Source organism: Oryctolagus cuniculus, chromosome 7 (assembly GCF_051225735.1).
Source record: "Oryctolagus cuniculus isolate XC-2025 breed Fujian yellow rabbit chromosome 7, ASM5122573v1, whole genome shotgun sequence".
In the NCBI taxonomy this organism is placed as follows: Eukaryota; Metazoa; Chordata; class Mammalia; order Lagomorpha; family Leporidae; genus Oryctolagus; species Oryctolagus cuniculus.
Genome location: NC_142873.1, coordinates 105,606,229 through 105,628,227, shown reverse-complemented (window position 1 = coordinate 105,628,227; position 21,999 = coordinate 105,606,229).

Below are 21,999 nucleotides of genomic sequence, written 5' to 3'. Positions count from 1 at the left end.
ATAGTATGTGAAAATGCAGAAAATACTGAAAAACATGGAGGATAAAAAGTCTATAAAAATTTAAGCTTGCAGAAAAATATAAAGGTAAATATAAAGCTTATCTAGAACCAGACAGGGTTCACTTCTTGATGTGTGTGTCATTGCAAATTTTGTTTTGAAATCCTTTATCTTCATTTTATTTGAAAGGCAGAGAGGCAGAAATAGATAGAGATCTTGTGTGTGCTAATTCACTCCCCAAATGCTCACAACAGCCAGGGCTGGGCTAAGTTGAAGCCAGAACCCTGGGACTCAATACAGGTCTCCCATATAGGTGACAGAGACTCAGGAATTTGGGTCATCATCTGCTGCCTTCCCAGGTACATTTTCAGGAAGCTGGATAGGAAATGGAGTCACTGGGATTTGAACCAGGAACTCTGATGCTGGCTGCAGACCACCCCAAGTGATGGCTTTGTTACTAAGCCAAGTACTACCCTGTTGCAAATTTTTGGTCAAAGAAAATCAACATGTATAAATCAGTATTTAAATGCGTGATCCATTCCATTATATAATCTTTTCTCATTAGTTAAATCTAAGGGATACTCCCTACATCCAGAAACTGTCTGGTTGTATTCAGCTAACCAGTAAGAAGTTCCTTTGAGAAATTAGTTGAGGGGCCAGTGTTGTGGCATAGCGAGTAAAGCTGCCTCCTGCAGTGCCAGCAACCCATATGGGCTCCGGTTCGAGACCAGGCTGCTCCACTTCCAATCCAGTTCTCTGCTATGGCCTGGGAAAGCAGTAGAAGATGGCCCAAGTCCTTGGGCCCCTGCACCCTTGTGGGAGACCTGGAGGAAGCTCCTGGTTCCTGGCTTTGGATCGGTGCAGCTCTGGCCATTCTGGCCAGTTGGGGAATGAACCAGCAGATGGAAGTCCTCTCTCTCTGCCACTCCTCTCTCTGTGTAACTCTGACTTTCAAATAAAAATTTTTTTTTAAAAAAAGAAATTAGTTGAGTGTTTTTGATGTCAATGTAAGTTGTGTAAATGTTACTATATTTGCCAAATAGAAAGTGAAAGGGTTACATTATGTAACTAATAATTCTTAAACCTTCACAATCTTTTGGAAGAATCCATCAAATACAAATCTGGTTGATCAAACTTCACCTCTTTAGCTTGGGGAGATACTGTTGCTAATCTCAGCATTTACAGTTTTCTCCAGGATTAGCTCACTCTCTAGGCAACAGTCTACTTGTTGAGAAAAGCTGCCACAAGGCAGCACTCTGGGAAGAGGTAATCTGGGGTGTGAGATACTCTGCAGGGGCAGGCGGTCAAGGGCAGTCTCGGGTCTACTAGATTGGGAGCTGGAGTTCTACAGTTGTCTTCCCTTTGTGCCATAAGTGACCCAGTTCAGTCCATCAGATTAGCCCACCCGGGGAAGGAGAACACCCACGTGGGCAGAGTGGGCTGGAGTTAGGTAATGGCACAGGTATCACATGAGGCATTGGATTTCCCAGCTCTCATTCTCAGCTCCAACTTGTGTCAGGCAGGAGAAACCAGAGGTTACCGTGACAGCACTCCTTCCTTCCCAACCCCAGGGGCTCCCCACGATGAAAAGGAATTTCCCTCTTAATGCTATCACTGGCAGGCAGGGGAACTGCTCCCTCTGGGGCTCCGGGCAGATCGTGGCTCCCTTGCCCTACAGGCTTCTGAGAAACGTGGTAAACTCTCAGAGTGTCCGTCTGGAGATGCTGGTGGCAACTCCTGCTCACATTCTGTTGGCCGAGGCAAAGCACATGGCTACCCCAGCTTCAAAGAGGCGAGGAAGTGGAATTCTGCTATGCAAGAGTTTGACCATTTTACCACTGACCCGTGACCCTGGGCAGCTCAGTTAGGCCCTGTCAGCCTCAGCTTCAGTCTCTGTAAAACAGGAAGTTGCCTGGGCTCTACGTTCATTCACTTGTCAGCCAGTCAGTCACGGGACTCAATATTCTGGTTAGCAGCTCAAACTCTGGAGCCAGCTCACCTGAGTTCATTATCAGCTAAATCACATGCTATCTGGATAAGCTTAGGCAAGTTATTTAATATCTTCTGGACCTCAGTTTGCTTATCTGTGAAACGGGCATGATAATAGCATCTGGCTCTTAGAGTTGTTGTGCAAGTATAAAGCATATATTATGCAAGTTACATCGAACAGGTAACATGCTCAGAACAAGTCCATATAGTAAACACTTTGCAAATGTTAATTTTATTGTTCAAGCATCCATTTAGCCATGTATTCAATGAATATTCATTCATAATCTTTCCTGGTTATCGTTGAAGTCTCTTGGGAGGACTGAAGGAAAAAAAAAAAAGAGTTGCAAATGATTGGCTCCCATGGGGCAGCTTAAGAAGAGGCAGTAGGCCGGAGCCATGGCTCACTAGGCTAATCCTCCGCCTGCGGCACCAGCACCCCAGGTTCTAGTCCTGGTTGGGGAGCCGGATTCTGACCCGGTTGCTCCTCTTCCAGTTCAGCTCTCTGCTGTGGCCTGGGAAGGCAGTGGAGGATGGCCCAAGTGCTTGGGCCCTGCACCCGCATGGGAGACCAGGAGGAGGCACCTGGCTCCTGGCTTTGGATCAGCGCAGCGCGCCGGTTGTAGCGGCCATTAGGGAAGGAAGGAATGACCTTCAATGGAAGGAAGACCTTTCTCTCTGTCTCTCTCTTTCACTAACTCTGCCTGTCACAAAAAAAAAAAAAAAAAAAAAAAAGGAGGCAGCCTCCTTGTAGGTCTTAGATTCACTTTAGCTACCATTGTTAGAGCACCTAATATGTGCTGGGCTCTATACTAAATGCTTTCCTAACACTCCTAAGGGATGTAAGGGATGGTTAACAGATAAGGAAACTGAGGCATCGGGAGTGTAGATAACTTGTATGAGCTTCCGGAGATGGTGGACGGTAGATGGTGGGCCTGTCCAGGGTAGGACCTAAGGAACAGTCAGCCATGTGTGAAAGCCCTCGCTTTCCCTCTGACATCACAAATGCAAGAGTCATCTTCTCATCATTCAACCTGTTCCTGTGTCTGCTGGACTGAAACGTCCCCAAACGCAATAACTCCCCTTAACTCTTGGTGCTCTTCTGTGCCTGGTATCATACCTGTGACACCATGGGTTGTCCCTTAGAGAGAGGAGGAGCAGGAGAGAGAAATATACCTAATACTACCAGTCACGGATTTTTTTGTAAGATTTATTTATTTATTTGAAAGTCAGAGTTACACAGAGAGAGGAGAGGCAGAGAGAGAGGTCTTCCATCTGCTGGTTCACTCCCCAATTGGCTGCAACGGCCAGAGCTGAACCGATCCAAAGCCAGGAGCCAGGAGCTTCTTCTGGGTCTCCCATATGGGTGCAGGGGCCCAAAGACTTGGGCCATCTTCTACCACCCTCCCAGGCCATTGCAAAGAGCTGGATGGGAAGTGGAGCAGCCGGGTCTCGAAACGGCATCCATGTGGGATGCTGGCACTGCAGGTGGCAGCTTTACCCACTACGCCACAGCACCAGCCCGAGCGTCTTGGATTTAAATCTTGCCTCTGCGCACCACCCCAGCTGGCTGATAACCCCTGGAGTGTTCCCTCTCACTGTTGAATCACTTCCACATCCTTCCTACCATGAAAGTTTCATGGCGCCCAGCCTTTGAACGCTTCGAGCTTCGTAGATACTTGTTGACAAGAAGGCATGAGCACCCTTAAGAGGCGATTTAGTACCAAGTTTAGACCATTTGGCTTTTTGTCGACTCACTTCAAAGCCAGAGGACAAAAGATATTATCTGACATTGCACATCATTCTTCACATGAGCACAAACTTTCCATTTTGCTTTTGGCTCTGCCAAGAAAAGGCAGAAAGGAAAGCACAGCCAAACAGTGGCACGCAACAGTTCTCATGCAATGCGTCCAGACGAAACTTCCCAATGCCAAGGCCCCAGATGGGTCCAAAAGCAAACCCAGCCTGGCCCATGGGGAAAACGTCCCCACGAGACAAGATCGCCGGGCCATGCCCTTCCAGTTTGCCAAGGCCAAACACACAGATTGTGAACACAGCGAGCTTACCATAAACTAGTCCTTCCCGCACAAAACACAGTGCGGAGCCACGGTCAGGGGAGTGCAGTGCGTGTGGCTCAGCCTGGGGGCAGTCAGCGATGGCACGGCACGTAGACTCCGTCAGCCAGGGACAGTCACACTGGGCTAGACGCATGGCCAGCCCAGATACTGTGAGCTCCATGCCTGACTTTCTCTGTCCCTTCCTCACCATGTGGTGTGCTGACCTTGTCCAGCTTCGTGTAGACATCAATTCTTTGATCTCATGCTGGCCCTCTGAGGGAGGAGCTGTTCTTCTCCCCCATCTGCAGGGGGGACTCTGGCACTCAGAAAGGTGGTGGCACTGACTGGGATCACACCTCCCCTCCTCAGGGTGGTTGCTGGTGCCTCACTCAGCCTGGGGACGAGGCTCACCCTGCACGTCATTGGCTCCAACGGGGACAGTGAGGCTGCCTGTGACTTCCGCCCCCTGGCTGAACGCAGACCTGGGTGCAGCTACTTGGCTTCCTGGGAACCACTGCGGGCCCTGGTTTCCCTGGGCTGAGTCATCGTGGCTTAGCAGGACTCCGACGTTCTTAGCTGGAATCGTCATAAGAAAGTGTCTGGAAACTCCCCCAGGTCTTATCGGCAAAGATTTTGAAGACAATTCAGCTGCATTCCTCAGCTTTCTCAGACCTCACCTTGCCCTGGGAGGATGAGAAAGAGCGGGGAAGGCACGCAGTGACCGTGAACCCTGGAATCAGGGAGACCTTTCGGTGCTGGCCCAGGGCAACAGCAGCCCCTGAGAACACCTCACCGACAACAGCTGGCCAAGGGCAATGAGACCGTGTCCAGTGTCCTTGGAGGCCCCAGTCCCCATCATCCATCCATCCAACTGACCACTAGTTCCAAATGCGCAAGGAACTGAGCTGGGCGTGGAAGGTACTGTGAGAGCCCCGGAGTTGAGAGTGTCTGGGGCCGGCGCTGTGGCATAGTTGGCTAAGCCTCTGCCTGTGGTGCCAGCATTCCATTCGGGCACCAATTGGAGTCCCAGCTGCTCCACTTCCAATCCAGCTCTTTGCTATGGCCTGGGAAAGCAGCAGAGGATGGCCCAAGTCCTTGGGCCCTTGCACCTGCATGGGAGACCCGGAAGAAGCTCCTGGCTCCTGGCTTTGGATCAGACTAGCTCCGGCCGTTGCAGTCATTGGAGTGAATCAGGGGATGGAAGATCTCTCTCTCTCTGTAACTCTACTTCTCAAATTAAAAAACAAAACAAAACAGAGCGTGTTAAGCACACCTGGACTCAAGTTCAGATCTGCTCACTGGCTGTGTGACCTCAGGCTTATTTTCCTATGTGTCATTTATCAAAACTCAAGACTCTTGTGACGATGAAATGGAAAAAAAAATACCAGGGGTTTTCAAAAACTTCCTGGAAAATAGAAATAAAAAGTACATTTATTTATCTTGATGCAAAACATTTTTGAAATGCATGCATCATTTTTTCCTCACCTGCATTTTCTTTCGGGTATATGTCAGCATGGCGTCTGACTCACCAAAAGTATTCAGGTGGGGCTGGCGCTGTGGCATAGCGGGTAAAGCCGCCGTCTGCAGCACCGGCATCCCATATGGGTGCAGATTCAAGTCCCAGCTGCTCCACTTCTGATCTAGCTCTCTGCTATGGCTTGGGAAGGCAGTGGAAGATGGCCCAAGTCCTTGGACCCCCGAACCTGCGGGGGAGACCCGGAAGGAGCTCCTGACTCCTGGCTTCAGATTGGCGTAGCTCTGGCCATTGTTGTCATCTTGGGAGTGAACCAGCGGATGAAAGACCTCTCTCTCTCTCTGCCTCTCCTTCGCTCTCTGTGTAACTCTTTCAAATAAATAAATAAATCTTTTTAAAAAAATATTCAGGTAATAGTAGCTATTGTTAAGTGTACAGCAATCATATCACACTCTGAGTCCCACCACATTGATGGAGCACTGGGTATGAGCCAGGACCCATGCGTGGCTCTGGGAGAGGTAGAAAGACAGACACAACCCCTGCCTTCTAGAAGCTTGTGGAACATAGTCCAGTAGCAAATGATTATAATATGCTGGGGGAAAGGTGGTGACAGGGTAGAAAGGGTACCAAGAGAGCTCTGGGGCCCCGCCCAGCTTCCTGGAGGAGGTGATGCCTGAGCAGCTCACAAAGCGGAGAGAGAATTTCCCCAGCTAAAAGGAAAGGGGCCGAGAGGTGCGAGTAGCAAGGGGGCAGCTTGAGTGCAGGTCTATGCGTTCCTCAATACGGGCCATGAGTGGTAGTGCAATGCCCAGGACAAAAGGAAACTCAGGGCTTGTTGTAGAAGAGCTAGATTGACAGGGATGTCCTTGCCCTTCCAGCTGTTAACCTCTGGCAAGTTCCTGTGACCCCCCTATGTCCTTGCCCTTCCAGCTGTTAACCTCTGGCAAGTTCCTGTGACCCCCCTCTCCCCCTGGATGTAACTTGCTCATCAGTAAAGTGACGCTAACAGGAGCTTGGTGAGCGCTGTCAATTTGCACAGCGGCAGGTTTGTTTGTGGCTGCGTCTCCTACACTCCACAGCAGTGGCCCCCCCGGTGCAGCCCAGACTTCTGGGAGTTCCTCCTAGCTGACGGAGGTACACTGAGGGCAGGCCAGGCACCGTGATCAGCATTACCGTCCTGTCCCGTTAGTCCTCCTAGCTGGGAAGCTAACAGAGACCATATCGTCTAGACGTGTACAGATTGCAGGGGGTTCCCAGCACTAGGGAAATTCTGCGCAGCAGGGAAGGAATGGGTCCCCCAGTGAATAGGCACCCGGGAATGTAGGCATGGTCCCTCTGCAGGGCAGTGGCTGAGCCTCAGTCTGAACCCAGGCCTGCGTGCCCGTCGGCGCCTAAGGACTTAACCACTCCAATCAGTCAATGAGCTTCAGCCTTGGCTGTGATGCCCATAGTTAGAATACTTCAAATATCATCCTGAGAACACACTATAAACATAGTGGGGAGCAGAGACGGGAGGAGAGCCAGGAGGGGGCCTGGGGTGAGGCTGCAGCCACCAGCACCTGCCCTCCTGGGACAGCAGCCCAGTGCGCCCCTCCCCACTCTGCCCCTGGCACCTCACCTCTGTCCAGAGCCGGGAGTGCCAGATCCAAACCCGAGGTGGCCCCAGCCCAGCCCAGGAACCCTGCAGTTGAGCGGCAGCTGTGAAGCCGGAATTTGGGAGGGACAGAGCTGAGTGGGGAGCAGGAGCCACCGGGACCTTTTGCTTTTTCGTCCAAAGCACATTTTCAACCAGCAGCACACTGGTGTGAGGCCCACAGCCCACAGCAAGGGACGATGGGGCTGCCGGCTGCCGGGCAGGTGGCCCTTGCGACACTGGATAACGTGCTATTTACTCCCTGGGAGCAGGTGCCGCGGTGGCTCGCAGTCCCCTCTGGCCCCACGCCTCTGCCCACATGTCCCAGCTACCTCTGCTGCCCTCTCCCCCCCGCCCCCCTGCAGCCCCTGGGAGCTGCTTCCCTCTCAGCCTTTGGCTGCACGCAGCTCCCAAGCGGATGCCAGCAGGGGGCCCGGCTCCCGCCTGGGACATGTGCTCGCTGGAGTCAGCTCGTTTTACATAAGCTGTTGGCACAGATGGCAGGTGATAACAACTTTGCGGCCCCAGTTAACCTGCGAACGCCCTGCAACAGAAAGCAGCAGGGGAAAGTCGTGGAAAAGCCAGCAAAAAAGAAGTGCCACACGCAGGTGTCTTGGTACACGGGCAAATTCGCTTCTGGGAAAATGTCCCGGACCGTGAACCGCCACCGACTTCCCTGCAGGCGAGCGCCAGCGACCGGCAGCTGGCCTTTCCTTCCCTGATTACGGCTTATTTCCTTCCAGCTCTGCTTGGGAAACGTGCGACAGAAAAGGTAAAGTCTCTACCGAGGAGCCGCAGAACAATCCAGAAAGCTGTTAAGACGTTTCTTTGCATTTAAGGACAAAGAAGGGGGAAGCCAGCGAGCACAGGGCCTGGACATCCTGCTTGGCTCAGGAGCTGAGCACGTGCTAGGCTCCCCCTGCCCCTCTTCCCAAGCCCCACGACCCTGAGAACACACGAGCGCCCCCTGTGTGGCACACACAGCTCCTCGGCCCAGGCACACAGTCACGGGGAATTGCCCCCAACCTGGCCCAGCAGGGGAACCACACACACACACACACACACACACACACACGTGATCACAGCACATGGCCCTGGGTCACAGGGAGGGAAGCCTCATGCTGTGGGTTGAGCAGAGGACGAGTGGGGGAGGAACTTGACCCTTGACCTCCCGCCTAGACCAGTCAATGATGTCTTCCCTAGCGTCGGGCCACCAGGCTGGCCCCCTGCTCCAATGCATCCTGCACTCTGCTGCCACAGGCACCTTTCCAACTGGAAAATCGCCATGGCCCTCCATGCATGTAAGGCCTTTATTGGCCACGCCCCATCCCAGGATAAAGGCTGTCAGTCATTATGCAGCCCGAGCCTCATCTCTCAGGCTTACCTTTTCCCACCTGCTTCACTCCAGCAGAGCTGAACTTTATGCCATTTTCCCTTCTTTACCTTGGCTTCCAGGTGACCTCCTATTCATCCTTCAAAGCCCACCTTCATGTCACCGCCTCTTAATGCATGCCATCTTCTGTGCTATCTCACTATCCACTTATCACACTTATTTGGGTTATAGTGATTACATTGATTATAATACTGGATGATAATGATTTCCTGCTAATGTCTGCTACAACTCCAGTCTTCTCGCCAAAGGAAAGCTGCTGTCCTACTGCGAGCTAGCCAAACCTGGTGTCTCCAGTGTCCACCTGGCCCTTTGTGGGCTCCTCCCCAGTAGTCCTCATCAGACCCATTTCCAACACCTTGCTCTCCCTCCATCCTCGGCCACTCCCTCACCTACCCACCCTCCCCACCAATAAAGCCTGGTCGCAGGGGAAGAAAATCCACGGTTCTGTCAATAATTTCCTTCCATTTGTTCTCCAGCTTCAGTTTGTAAACCACCCTTCCTTGTAGAGGAGTTAGAGGACTTAACCTTGATGTGCGGGCCAGAGCAGAAGGCCCAAAAGAAAGACAAGACTATCTGAATTCATCATCTGGACTCTCCCATGTACTTGCCCCCGGGGTCTCATGATGAGCCAGTGACCAAGCTATGTTTATCTCCACTCTGCGAGTAAGTCACAGGGGCTCGGAGCTCAGAGGCAGGTGCCCTCGTCGCAAGGTCACTCAGCTGATAAGTGATGCAGCCAGGATCCCAGCCCAGACGGAGTCCAAAGGGCAGGCACCTTTGGCTGGAAGGTGGAGCGAGAAGGGGTGGGGTTGTCAGAGCAGGGGCAGGGGCAGGGATGATATTTCCCAACCTCCCCCCACACCAGCATGAAAAGCCACTGTCCTAGGTGAACCCCTAGGTTCATCTCCCGCATTCATTTCACAACCCTGTGCTGACGCTGTGCTCTGTATCAGTCACAAGTTCACCTTGTGATGGGCCCCAGAGATCCAAAAATCCAAAAGGTCCCTGTTCCTGCCCTGTGCTGGTCCCCGCTGGGTGGTGAGAGAGGAGTTGAGTAACCACCGCATGTCCTGTTGGATATGTGGGCTGGCGCATCTGCCACGTTTCGCCCAAAGCGACCCCTCAATTGAACTGGCCGAGCGGGCCCTCGTTGTAATTCAGACTCCTTATCCGGAATGGCGATTAGAACAGCTCCACCGGGCCCCGGGTACCTCAGACAGCAGCTTACTGGCCCCAACTGCTCAGGCCTCATTGAAGGGCCCCCCATGGAGCTCCAGCTTCCCCAGGAGCCTCATCTCCCTGCCCCACTCTCCGGGCCACCCACACTCTCCGTGGGCCTGGATGGCAGACTGGCTGTTCCTGTGAGCACGTCACCGCCCTCCTTCCCACCCTCTCCCGAACATCCTCGTGGCCATCACAGAGCCCACCTCCAAGAAGCCCCTCCTGATTCACTCAGCCAGGCGCCCTCACTCCCTCCTAACCCTTCCTCCCAGAGTTCAAGTTCCTGGCAGGCAAGTACATGTTTTACAGGCAGCTGTCCAAGGCACAGAGTATAGCAATTCCTGGTAAAGTGCAGAAACTCTGAGACTGTAGAAAGTTCAGTGGACTTGGCGCCGATATTTCTAGGCAGTGCACTGCTTTTTGAACTTGATGCATGGCACATGGTTACATTTTTTTAAGTGCTTGTTACTGCTGATCACTAAAGATTATCAAGAAGTGTAAAGCATGCTTCTAAACCTGCACTGTCCCTTTCCACCACTCGGTGATAGCCACTATTTTATTTTGGTGTATTTCCTTCTTTTTCATTGTTTGTTTTATCTTAAACATTTCATTTATATAAGGTGAACAGATGTAATGAGTTTCATATATACTGATTCCAACACATAGTGAGACTTCTCAGTGTATCCGCCCTCCCACCTGTACGTCCACTCTCCTTCCTCATCTTTTCTCTTGTTACAACGACTTACTTTCAGGTTATTTTCTAATCACAAACGTAACCCTCCACCAAATAAAGAATTCAATAAATACTAAGTAGCAAATTTCTGTTCCTCAAGAATATAGACAAGGCCTATAAACAATATTCCAATCTCAAAATGTCGATTTCATTCATATATTCTACTCATATATTCAATTTTTGTGCTCTGTATATTAACTGTCACAAATCAGGAAAACATATGATATTTGTCTTTTGGGGGACTGGTACATTTTCTTCTTAACTCTTCTCTATGCACATGACACACAAAGAAATAAAAAAACTATAAATACTCTTTTGTCATCTTTTCCACTTAATGTTTTATGAGAATTGTCTCTGTTAAAAGTATTTTGTATGTAAATTTCTTTAAAGGTCTATTTATTTATTTGAGAGCAGGAGCAACAGAGACGGAGATCTTCCAACCACTGGTTCACTCCCCATGTGGTCTCACTGCCCAGGGCTGGGCCTGGCCAAAGCCTCAAGCCAAGAACTCCACCTGAGTGCCACAGGTGGGTGGCAGGGGCCCAAGTACTTGGGTCATCTTCCGCTGCTTTCCCTTAGCAGGGAACTGGATCGGAAGTGGAGCAGCTGAGGTTCTAATTGGCACTGGTGTTGTAGGCTGTGGCTGAATGTGCTGCACCACAGTGCTGGCTCCATAAGGACACTTGGGAAACATCATCTTTGCATACTCCTAACCACAAGATTTAGAACGTTTCCACCGCTCTCGAAAGCCCCTGAGTCCCCTTTGAAATATATCCCTCTCTACGCCTTTCGCCCCTGCCCAGGTAAACCCTGATTTCCTTCAAATTCTGATTTTTAGTTAACTGTTCAATGTCCCATCCTGGGCTGTGATTTATTTGATTTGTTCATTTCCCCACTACAAAACACAGAATGAGATTTGATTTTTCCTTGTAATGAATTCCTGTCCAATGAGCAATCTTTGGTCATACCTATGGTTATTTCCTTGTGATAAATGCCCAGATGTGGAATTGTTGGATCAAGGGGTAATCACAGCTTTAAGGATTATGATAAATATTTATGCAATTCACTTTTAATCTCTCCAAGTCTCCATTTCCTGATTGGTAAAATAGGGATTAAAATTTCTATCCTCAAGGAGTGGTGAGGGTTATGTGAGACAAGATTCAACACTTTGAATAACTAGTAAGCCATGCACGCAAATACCAGAGGAGCGGCTAGGGGAAGGGCCTCGCCATCACAGGGAGCTGGGTTTGAATCGTGGCTGTGCCTCTCTTCCGGCTGTTGACTTTGAGGAAGCTGTACAACCTTGGCAGCCTCAGCACCCACATTGTCAAGTGGAAATATGGGTTCATCATCCCCGGGCTGTTAAGAAGGTGAAGTGAGATTCTGCATGTGTTAGCTGAGAATAATCCCCGGCTTATCTCTGTTCAATCATTTGTAGTTCCTTGTTCTGGTCAGAGCTCCTGGTAACAAACCAACAGCCAACAACCCTGGTCCCCTTAAGGAGAGGAGGACCTGGTGCTGGCACTGCTGGCACTGCTGGCACTGGCGCTTGCTGCTGAGGCTGCCCCCGTACACCCAGGTGCTTGGTTGGGATCACCTGGGACCCTCCCGTGTCTTTGAACCGCTTGCTTCCACATAGAGGTGCCCAAATGGCTGAGCGCAGAATGTAGGCTACAGCCCCGGTTGCCAGGAAATGCATAAAAAATGCCTGCTTTCCTTTAGCTTCTGTGGAGCAAGGGGGGCCCTTGCCTCTTCTCAAGGCTCACAAAATGGGGAGTCTCCCAGGAAACTCTCTCAGCAGCCAGGTAGCTGCAAAGGCCCACCATGTTCCAATTTTCAATATTGTGATGGCTGAAAAAATATGTAGTTATATGCATTTATTCTGCAAATACATGCTAAATGCTGTAGGGCAGGCCTTTTAGCGAAGTTTCTTAATGTGTGATTCGATAAAAGACAATGTCAAGCTTTCATATTTGAATGGTGTCATATTGGGTTTTCTTCCCATGAGAACAGATCTGCACAGATGTCTGATGGTTTTAAGGAGTGTGTATGTGTGTATGTTTGTGTGTGTGAGAGAGAGAGAGAGAGAGGAAAGAGAAATGGAGGTGGGCACGCAGAGCAAACCTACAAATCCCATGGTTTGTGTCATGGTAGCTTGAGCTGATATGATTTTTTCAAAGTTAGGAGCTGTCCACCGAGCGGGATGAGGAAGACAGGCCCTCGGGCCACAGTCGAGGGTTACCTGCCGGCTGGTCTGATTTCAGTGGGGAATAGTTGAACATAGACACAATCGCTGACTCCTGTTATTTATTTAAGCTATAATTTATTGACTGCTAATGGACATCACCTTATCTAATTCTCACAATCACCCTCCGATGGGGCGACTGAAGCTCAGAGGATAAAGCATTTTTTTCAAGGTCCCTGATCTAGTGAGTGAAAATTTTGGGATCTGAAGTCAGGTCTGCCTGCCTTTGAATTCAGAGCCTGCAGCTGTAGATGATACAAAGCAAACAGCATGTGACTGGCAGGAGCTGGGGGCGGGGCCCTGTGTAAACAGATGTCCTGGCCAGGAGGACAGAGCACTGGGACCCAGGGTGGGAGGAGATTTCTCCAGCAGTCAGCCTGGGCATCCTGAACAGAACCCCAGGGACCCAGCAATTGGAAGGTACATCAGCCATTCATGAGCAAGTATTTTTAAAATTTGTTTTTTTTTTTTTAAACTTTTATATTATAAAGGATTATGTAAATATAGAAGAAAAATCTACAGGTTTTTATTTATCCCTGTTCCTCCTCCCCATCCTGCCAAGCTACTAATGCTAACAGCCTTGATTGTTTTCTTTCTGCACGTTTGTCCCCATAGGTAAGTATCTACGTGTCTTTCCAGGCACAGCGTAAGTGGTATCACACTACTTGCATTGTTCTGCCACTGAACGTGTTCAGTTAATAATGCATACATCTTTCAGATCTTTCCATGATAGTACATGTGGCTTTACCACACTTCTAATAATTGCATAATGTTCTACAGTATGAGTATTGGATGAATACACCATAATTTACTCAGCTAAGATTCATTAATAAACATTTGGGGCCGGCGTCGTGGCTCACTAGGCTAATCCTCCGCCTTGCGGCGCTGGCACACCGGATTCTAGTCCCGGTCAGGGCGCCGGATTCTGTCCCGGTTGCCCCTCTTCCAGGCCAGCTCTCTGCTGTGGCCCGGGAGTGCAGTGGAGGATGGCCCAAGTGCTTGGGCCCTGCACCCCATGGGAGACCAGGAGAAGCACCTGACTCCTGCCTTCGGATCAGCGCGCCAGCCGTGGCGGCCATTGGAGGGTGAACCAACGGCAAAAGGAAGACCTTTCTCTCTGTCTCTCTCTCTCTCACTGTCCACTCTGCCTGTCAAAAAAACAAAAAACAAAAACAAAAACAAAAACAAAAACAAAACCAAACATTTGGGTTACTTTCATTGTCAACAATGTTTTATCCACTTTATTTATTTCATAGACTGAGAGACTGAGATAGAGACACGGGGAGATCTCCATCTGCTGGTTGACCCCTAGAAGCTTGCAGTACTCAGGACTGGGCCGGTTGGAAGCCAGGAGCCAGGAACTCAATCCAGGTGTTCCATACGGGGGGCAGGGACCCAAATCCCAGAGCCATTGCCTGCTGCTCCTTATGGTGTGCATTAGCAGGAAGCTGGAATGCAAAATAGAGCTTGGATTCAAAGCCAGGCCCTCTGACATGGGATGCAAGTGACCCAAGTAGTGGCTTAACCACTGGGTGTTACCGACAACCCTGAAATGACCCGCAAATGATTGTTCTGATGTTGAAACATACAGACTGAGGACATTCGCAGGTGCCTCCTCGCTCACTGATTTGTTGGTTCCCCTAAGGGATGAGACTGTAGACTTCTCGGGGCCGGGAGGCTCTGGGAAGCCATCTGACCAGCTCCCTGGTCTTGAAACAGTCACTTCCTCCTGGTCCGTTTGCACTCCGTGTGCACTTTCACCAAGCCTCGTGTCACCCTGCAGTGTGACCCTGTGCACTTGTGCTTTTGTGACCAGATTGTGAAATTCATGAAAGCAGGAGCTGTATGTCTTGGTCCTCAGTCCAGCACCCGGCACCTGCTAGGATCGATAAGCATTTGCTACATTAAAGTGAAGTTATGGGCTGTACACTCCACCAGTCCCCTTGCAAACTATGACAGGGCTACTCTGCTCCTACCACGTCTCATTTAATGTACACACACACAACACGCACGTCCTCACACAGAAACCAAGTGACCTTGTGAAAGACCCAGGGTCACCGACGAGCAGCTGAGACGGGGGCGATTTCTGCTTTTCCTTCTGTCCAACGAACACTTACTGTCTATGCCCTGAACGAGCTCCCTAGGGCTGCTATACTCGCCGCCCAGGCACTGAATGGCCTAAATCACTGTCTCACAGCCTTGCAGGCTACATGTCCGAACCCCCTTGTCAGCAGGGTAGGCTCCTCTGAGGACTGCGAGGGAGAGTCTGACCCAGGCCTCTGTCCTGGCCAGCCAGAGGGCATCTTCTCCCTCCGAAGCTGACCATGTCAAAATTTCCTCTGCTTCTGAGGACACCAGGCCCTGGGTTGGGGTCCACAATATGGTCGTGTTCAGAGGTGCTGCCGGTTAGGAATTTTTGTGAGTATAGGAAACTCACAACTCAACCCATAACACTGTTCTCCTGAAAACTATTTTTGAGTCGAATCACAGGAGGAAAAAAGGTCTTTGGGTAATGATTTACTGCTGACCAAAGCTGGTGATACATTCCCTTCCCAGCCAGAGATTTATTTGCAAGTCACTCCACCCCTACCCTGGACCCACAGCACCTTCAGCCCAAGTTCATTCCACTTCTGAAAGTAGGAGGTGCTCCACTCGCTGCTAATGCCAATGTCAATGCCTCAGCCTGCTGTTCCCTAAGGCCTTTGAAATATTTCTTTGGTGATGTTGAATCTGAGCTCCTGTGATGATAAAAGCTTTGAGTTTCACAAGAGCTTGGTTTTCCAGGTACTTTTTCAGCTTGGGATAAATCCGTCCTATTACGCATGTGTCATCCGTATGGGCTGTGGTTGGGATGAGGCTCTGTGGTGGAGTGAGTGGTGGGTCCCAGGAGCCTCATGCCCTTGAGTGTAGTGTGGGCCCCCTCTGTGGTTCCATCCTAGCTGGGCTTCTCTGACCCGGCTCCAGTGCGGACAGTCATCACTCTCTTCACTCGTCCCTCCTGCTGGCCTGTCTTGCTCCCTGTGTCCCCAGAACAGCTGACACTGGGACAGCTGGTCATTCTGGACTGCTCAGCAAATGCCACACTGCTTGTGCCAGAACTCTGCTTCCCCAGACAGGCTGTGGCTTTGGGGGGCAGGGGGATCCAAGGAGCAAGTCTGGATACAGAAATGGAGCAATGGGGGCTGGTGTTCTGGGACAGTGGGCTAAGCCACTGCTTGAGACCCTGGCATCCGATATCAAAGTTCAAGTCTTGGCTGCTCCACTTCTCACCCAGCTCCCTGCTAATGTCCTGGGAAAAGCAGTAGAAGATGGCCCAAATGCCTGAACCCCTGCCACCCACGTAGGGCATTGGATGGAGTTCCTGGCTCCTGGCCTCACACTGGACCATTCCTGGCTGTTGTGGGCATCTGGGGAGTGAGCCGGTGGATAGCCCTCTTTCTCTTTCTCTCTCCCTCTAACTCTGCCTTTCAAAGGAAGGGAGGAAATGGGAGAAAGAGTTGGGGTAAGGGCTACATATGAAGGAGTGTGACTGGGGGTTTGAGGAAGGGAAGATGGGTGCACATGGGCACACTAAAGGCTCCCAAAAGGGGTCAATGAATTCATTCATTCACCATTCACTCAGTGATTATTTCTCATGCACCTGCTGTGTGCAGACCCTGTATCAGGCATTAGGGATAACAACGTGAACAAAACAAATAACTTGTCTTCTTGGAGCTGACATTCTGCACTGGACAGAAACACCATACACTTCGTGCTTCGTGATGAAGCCCAAAGCAGGGCAAGAGGCCTGCTTATTGAGACGGCCCAAAGGGCAGGCTTCTGAGAAAGCAATCTTTCAATAAAGAGCTACGTGGAATTGGGCTGAAAGGCCTGTGGCTACCCAGGAAAGAGTATGCCAGTCAAGGGAAGAGATGTGCAAAGGCCCTGAGGTCAGAGCAGATGGGTATGCTGACACCATGGAAGAAGCCAGCAAAGTGGAACAAAGGGAGTCATCAGTGAGTGATGACAACTTCAGGAGTTCAATGTCCCAGGCTCCATTTTGTCAATTGATGATTATTGAGAACTAACTTTGCTTTCAGGATTTCATATGCATTCACTTGTTTATTTTCCACGATATGCTAGATAGAGATTGTTATCATCCCTGTTTTATGTGAAGAAACTGAGGCCCGAGGAGATGAGACACACATAGCCAGTAAGTGACACAGCCGAAGGTCACCCTCCATGCTCATAACCACTGCGCTGTCCTTGGCTTGGGGCCCGGACTTGGTGTAGTGCAGCAATAACCCCGCACCCCTCACCTGCCCCACCAGTAATTGATATTTATCCACTCAACAGGTGCTTGTTAACCCTGCCGGCTACGCACACAGTGCTGGTCCCGCAGATGGTCGGGGAAGAGGACGGGCAGGACAGAGGCAGCGCCTGAGTGCCTCACTGCACAGAGAGGCGACAGGCAGCGTTCTGAGCCCAGGGGGGAGGGCCACACTTCCATGGCTGTGTGGGTTCAGAGCCGTAAGGCCTTCCCGTGGGAGAGCTTCTGGGCCAGGTGATTCATTGTGACCGCGCACAGCCCAAGAATCAGCCTTTTTCCTACCTTCTCTTGCACGGGGAGAATCTTACAAGAGGGAACTTCAAGACGTTTGTGGGAAATGGAATTAAAGGATAAATTTATTCTGGTGCAAAATTTGTGTCATTTCTTCATAATACCTGTATCGAAATTTATTTGCAAGTGAGAGAGACAGACACAGAGAAAGCTCTATTGGTTCACTCCCCAAATGCCTGCAACAGCCAGGCCTGGACCGGAGCTGAAACCAGGAGCCAGGAACTCAGTCCAGGTCTCCCTGTGTGGATGGCAAGGAACCCAGTTACCTGGCCAGCAATACTGCCCCCTTAGTATTGATGCATTGGCGGGAAGCTGTAACCAGGACCAAAGCTGGGCATTGGACCCAGGTGCTCCAGGGTGACACTCGGGCACCCTAACCACGAGGCTAATTGCCTGCTGTCTGTAACATGCAGTTCCCAAGAACTTTCTGAAGACCCCTTATGCGGTAGAGCCATGCGTGGTCCACTTGCCCCATGCGTACGAACCACTTGCCAACAAATCCATGTCAAACTGGCTGCCTGACACCTTGTGCTGACCTCCCCCACCCACATCCACCCCTCCGCTCAGCGGGAACCTGGGGACCTGAGTGTCAGAGCAGCGAGAACGTGGCTCCTCTCTCTCTGGGGCAGAGGAAGCCTGAGAGCCGTGGGAGTTCTGCTGGCTGTGGACCGGGCCCCAGGGGAGGACGTGGGGCATGAGGCGCCTTCTGCAACCCCCCCCCCCCCGCAGTCACAGCATGAGAGCGGCCACGGCAGGGTGATGGCAGGGTGGGAGAGGGCCACGCCCGCTCACCCGGCTAGACCTGGGAGGGAGCAAAGCCAGCAGGAAGGAACCGCCAGGCCTTGGAAGCACAAGAAAGGGAAAGCCAGCAGCCGGCTTCAGAACCCCCTGCAGCCTGGCCAGCCCCAGGGCCTTCTCTGCCAGCGAGAAATGTCGAGGTGCTGCAGCCCGCAAGCCCTGGCCCTTGCTTTCTTCCTCTGGGTATGGGGGGGAGAGTGAGGAAGTGGGTAGCTCTGAAAGACTGTTCGGATTTCAAAGTCAAAAGGAGCTGTTTTGATGTCTGCTCAGAGATAGAGCCAGGTCCCAGGGGGCTGAGTTTGAGGTTCCAGTAAAAGGAGCGATGTTGACACGGGATTCTTGGATTGGCCTCAATTCATTACAAACAAGCTGCCAAACCAAGTGGGAAACGGAGTTCAGCAGAGAAGTATGTGCTGACTCCCACTCCTGCCCCCCCCCCGCCCCCACACACTTGACGTCCAGCTCAGATCAGCACACAACTTGACTTAGGTTCTCGGACCAAAGTTCTAGCATCAGGGAGTTTTGCTGGTGGCACCCTGAGTTCGTGGAATGTGCAGGCTGCCCCTCAGCAAGTGTCCGCATTGCCCTGGCCTTGTCACTTCTCAGTCTTCCTGTTCTTGGTGGGAACAAAGGACCAGGCAGGGAGATGATTGGAGCCAGATCAGGTACCCCAAGAAGGTGTCCCCGGAGCCAGACACTTCCAGAGAAGGGTCAGACTTTCTACTTGCTATGTCCCTGAGCCAGACCTTCCATGTCCACTTTTATAGCCTGGTTTCGGGGTTAAAAGTCAAGCCAGGGGACTGGCACCGTGGTATAGCAGGTAAATGGGGGCCAGTTCAAGTCCCGGCTGCTCCACTTCTGATCCAGCTCTCTGCTACGGCCTGGGAAAGCAATCAAAGATGGCCCAAGTCCTTGGGCCACCGCACTCATATGGGAGACCCGGAAGAAGCTCCTGGCTCCTGGCTTTGGACCAGCCCAGTTCCAGCTGTTGTGACCATTTGAGGAGTGAACCAGTGGGTGGAAGACCTCTCTCTCTCTCTCTACCTCTGCCTCTCTGTAACTGCCTTTCAAATAAATAAATAAATCTTTTTTTTTTTTTTAAAGTCAAATCAGGTTCCTAAGCATCAGGCATTGAACATTCCACTCCTGTATCCCGACTGCTAGCTCTGTAACCTTAGACAATTTGCTTCAACTTCTCTGTGTCTTGATTCTTTCAGCTCCAAAGGAAACAAAATACCTCTGTTATTAGGTTCCTAAAACAAATAAGTCATGTATGTAAAATGGTAAGGCACGTGGTCCATATGCAGCAGCACTTAGTAAATGGTAGTGGTTGTATTATCTGTATTGCTAGCATCAGTCAGTTGTGTATGTTCTTAGTTGGGACCTTTTCATTATAAAGATCTGCAATAACTAAAATCTACTTTAACTCAAGAAAAAGGCAATGACAGGAGAGGTAGGGTGGCAGATTACTCTAAGGGGGCAAATTATCTCATGGGCTATGGGTGGGAGGTGAAACAGCTTCACGCCAACTGGACTCTGGAGCTGAGAACCTGAAACCACGACTCCTTCTTCTCAGCCCTAGTGTGTCTTCCAGACCAGCGCTTCCCAGGACAACCTTCTGCAAGGACGCAAATGTTCCGTACCTGGGTATTGCAACTGCAGAATGAAATTTTTCATTTCTCATATCATTTAGATCAATCCAAACAAACCAATCACCATCAATCAATCAATTTTATTTAAATAAAATCGCGTTGGCACACGTGGCTACTGTGTTGTACAACCTGGGTCTAGATCTTAATTTTCTTTCCCCCGTCCACCCTGGCACCCTCTGCATCCTTATTGGCCCATGGCCATGCTCGCTCTACCTTCAGTGGCTCACTTCTCAGCCCATGACCCACTACTACCAACGCCTCTCGTTTCCTAGGAGAATCGTGGGAGTGACTTTCCCCATCTTCTCGGAACAGGCTGCAAGTTAAAGGTTACTCTAGATAGGAGAGTCTTTTGGATCAGGGGTCCATTCCAAAGCGTGGGGTTTGGAATTTTATACTGTCTCAATAAGGGCTGGCTGGGGCGCCCCCAAGGAGGGGCTGAGCAGGCAGGCAGCTTGTGCACACCATGCTTTTTTTTTTTTTCATCTGGCGATGGCAGTGATCCAGCGGTTGACACTGCTCGCTTGGCCTGGCCCGGGAACTGCACAGCGAAGGACAGGAAGTATGACCGTGCCTTTCCCCAGCCTCTGCAGTGATTCAGGCCCTGAGTGTGAGGAAAGTCCTGTGTTCCCTGGGGAATCTGGGGGGAAGGCTGTGCAGTGTGCACCTGTGGGTGCTCCTGTTGTGGCCAGATGATGACAAACCACCGAGAAAACACCAGGGCTCAAAAAGAATGTTTCTGTTTTCCTGCAGGTTCCTAGGGCACAGGGAGGCAGCTTCCCATTGGCGGGGGAGAACAATGGCAGAGCCGGGCCTCCCGTGTCGTCGTGGGCTAGTGGCCTCACCCTGTTGATAGAGCTTGACAAGGCTTCCCGCTCCAGCAACTGGCCAGTGCCAGCAAACAGCTGTTATGTCTAGTCTTTGTTTCCAGGCCTTTTAATTGGTTTGCCGATTCTTTGGATAAGTGGAACCCATGGGTTGTTTAACTTATTAATCAAACATGAAACATTATTAAAGGGACAGCTATGTGCCCCAAACCGTGCTTAGCTTTGGAGGATATCAAAATGGGATCTTCATCAGAAACGGGTGGTGGTAATTCCCACTCCTCCCACGTGTGGTGAAGAAGTGCAGGCTGTGATGAGAGAGCAGAGCTGGAGTGGGGGGTGGGGTGGGGAGGGCCACTGTGTTTCCTCATCCGCCTTCCTCTCCTGCCCACTCCCCCAGCCAAACCCACCCTTCACCTACAGCCAGAGTGGTGGGTGATGTGCATCGCACAACGAGGTTACTTTCCTGCCAGAACTTTGCAATGACTCCCCGTTGTCCCCAGAATAAAATCTAAGCTGTGACTTGCAAGACCCCTGCAATGACCCCCTACTCACCTCCCTGACCCCAACTTCTGTGGCTTGCCTTTTCTCACCCCACGGTGGCCACACGGGCCTCTGGTGGCTCCTCCACTTTGGGCTCAGCCCCACCTTGGGGCCTTTGCGCTGGCGGGTGTTCCTCTTGGGTGCTATTCTCCGAGATGTTTTACATGTTTGACTTTTTACATGTTTTCAGGGAGATCTTTCCCTCTCTTCCTCCCTTTGTCCCTCCCTCCCTTTCTTTCTTCCTTCCTCCCTTCCTCTCGCTCTCTCTCCTCTTCCTTCTTTTTTGTCTTTAGATTTATTTTATTTATTTGAAAGGCAGTTACAGAAAGAGGTAGAGACAGAGAGAGAGGTCTTCCAACTGCTGGTTCACTCCCCAAATGGCTGCAATGGCAGGAGCTAGGTTGATCCAAAGCCAGGAGCCAGGAGCTTCTTCTGGGTCTCCCATGTGGGTGCAGGGGCCCAAGCACTTGGGCCATCTTCTGCTGCTTTCCCAGGCCATAGCAGAGAGCTGGATCAGAAGTGGAGCAGCTGGGATGCAAACCGGTGCCCATATGGGATGCCGGCACTGCAGGCCAGGGCTTTAACCCACAGCGCCACAGTGCCACAGCACCACAGTGCCAGCCCCTCTTTCGTTTATTTTTAGAATTTATTTGAAAGGCAGAGAGTCAGAGACACACAGAGAGAACTCTCCCACTTTCTTGTTCACTACCGAAATGTCTCCAACAGCCAGGGCTGGGCCAAGCAAAAGCCAGGAGCCCAGAACTCAATTCCTGTTTCACGTATGGGGAGCAGGGACCCAAGTACTCGAGTCATCATCTGCTGTCTCCCAGAATGTGCATAAGCAGG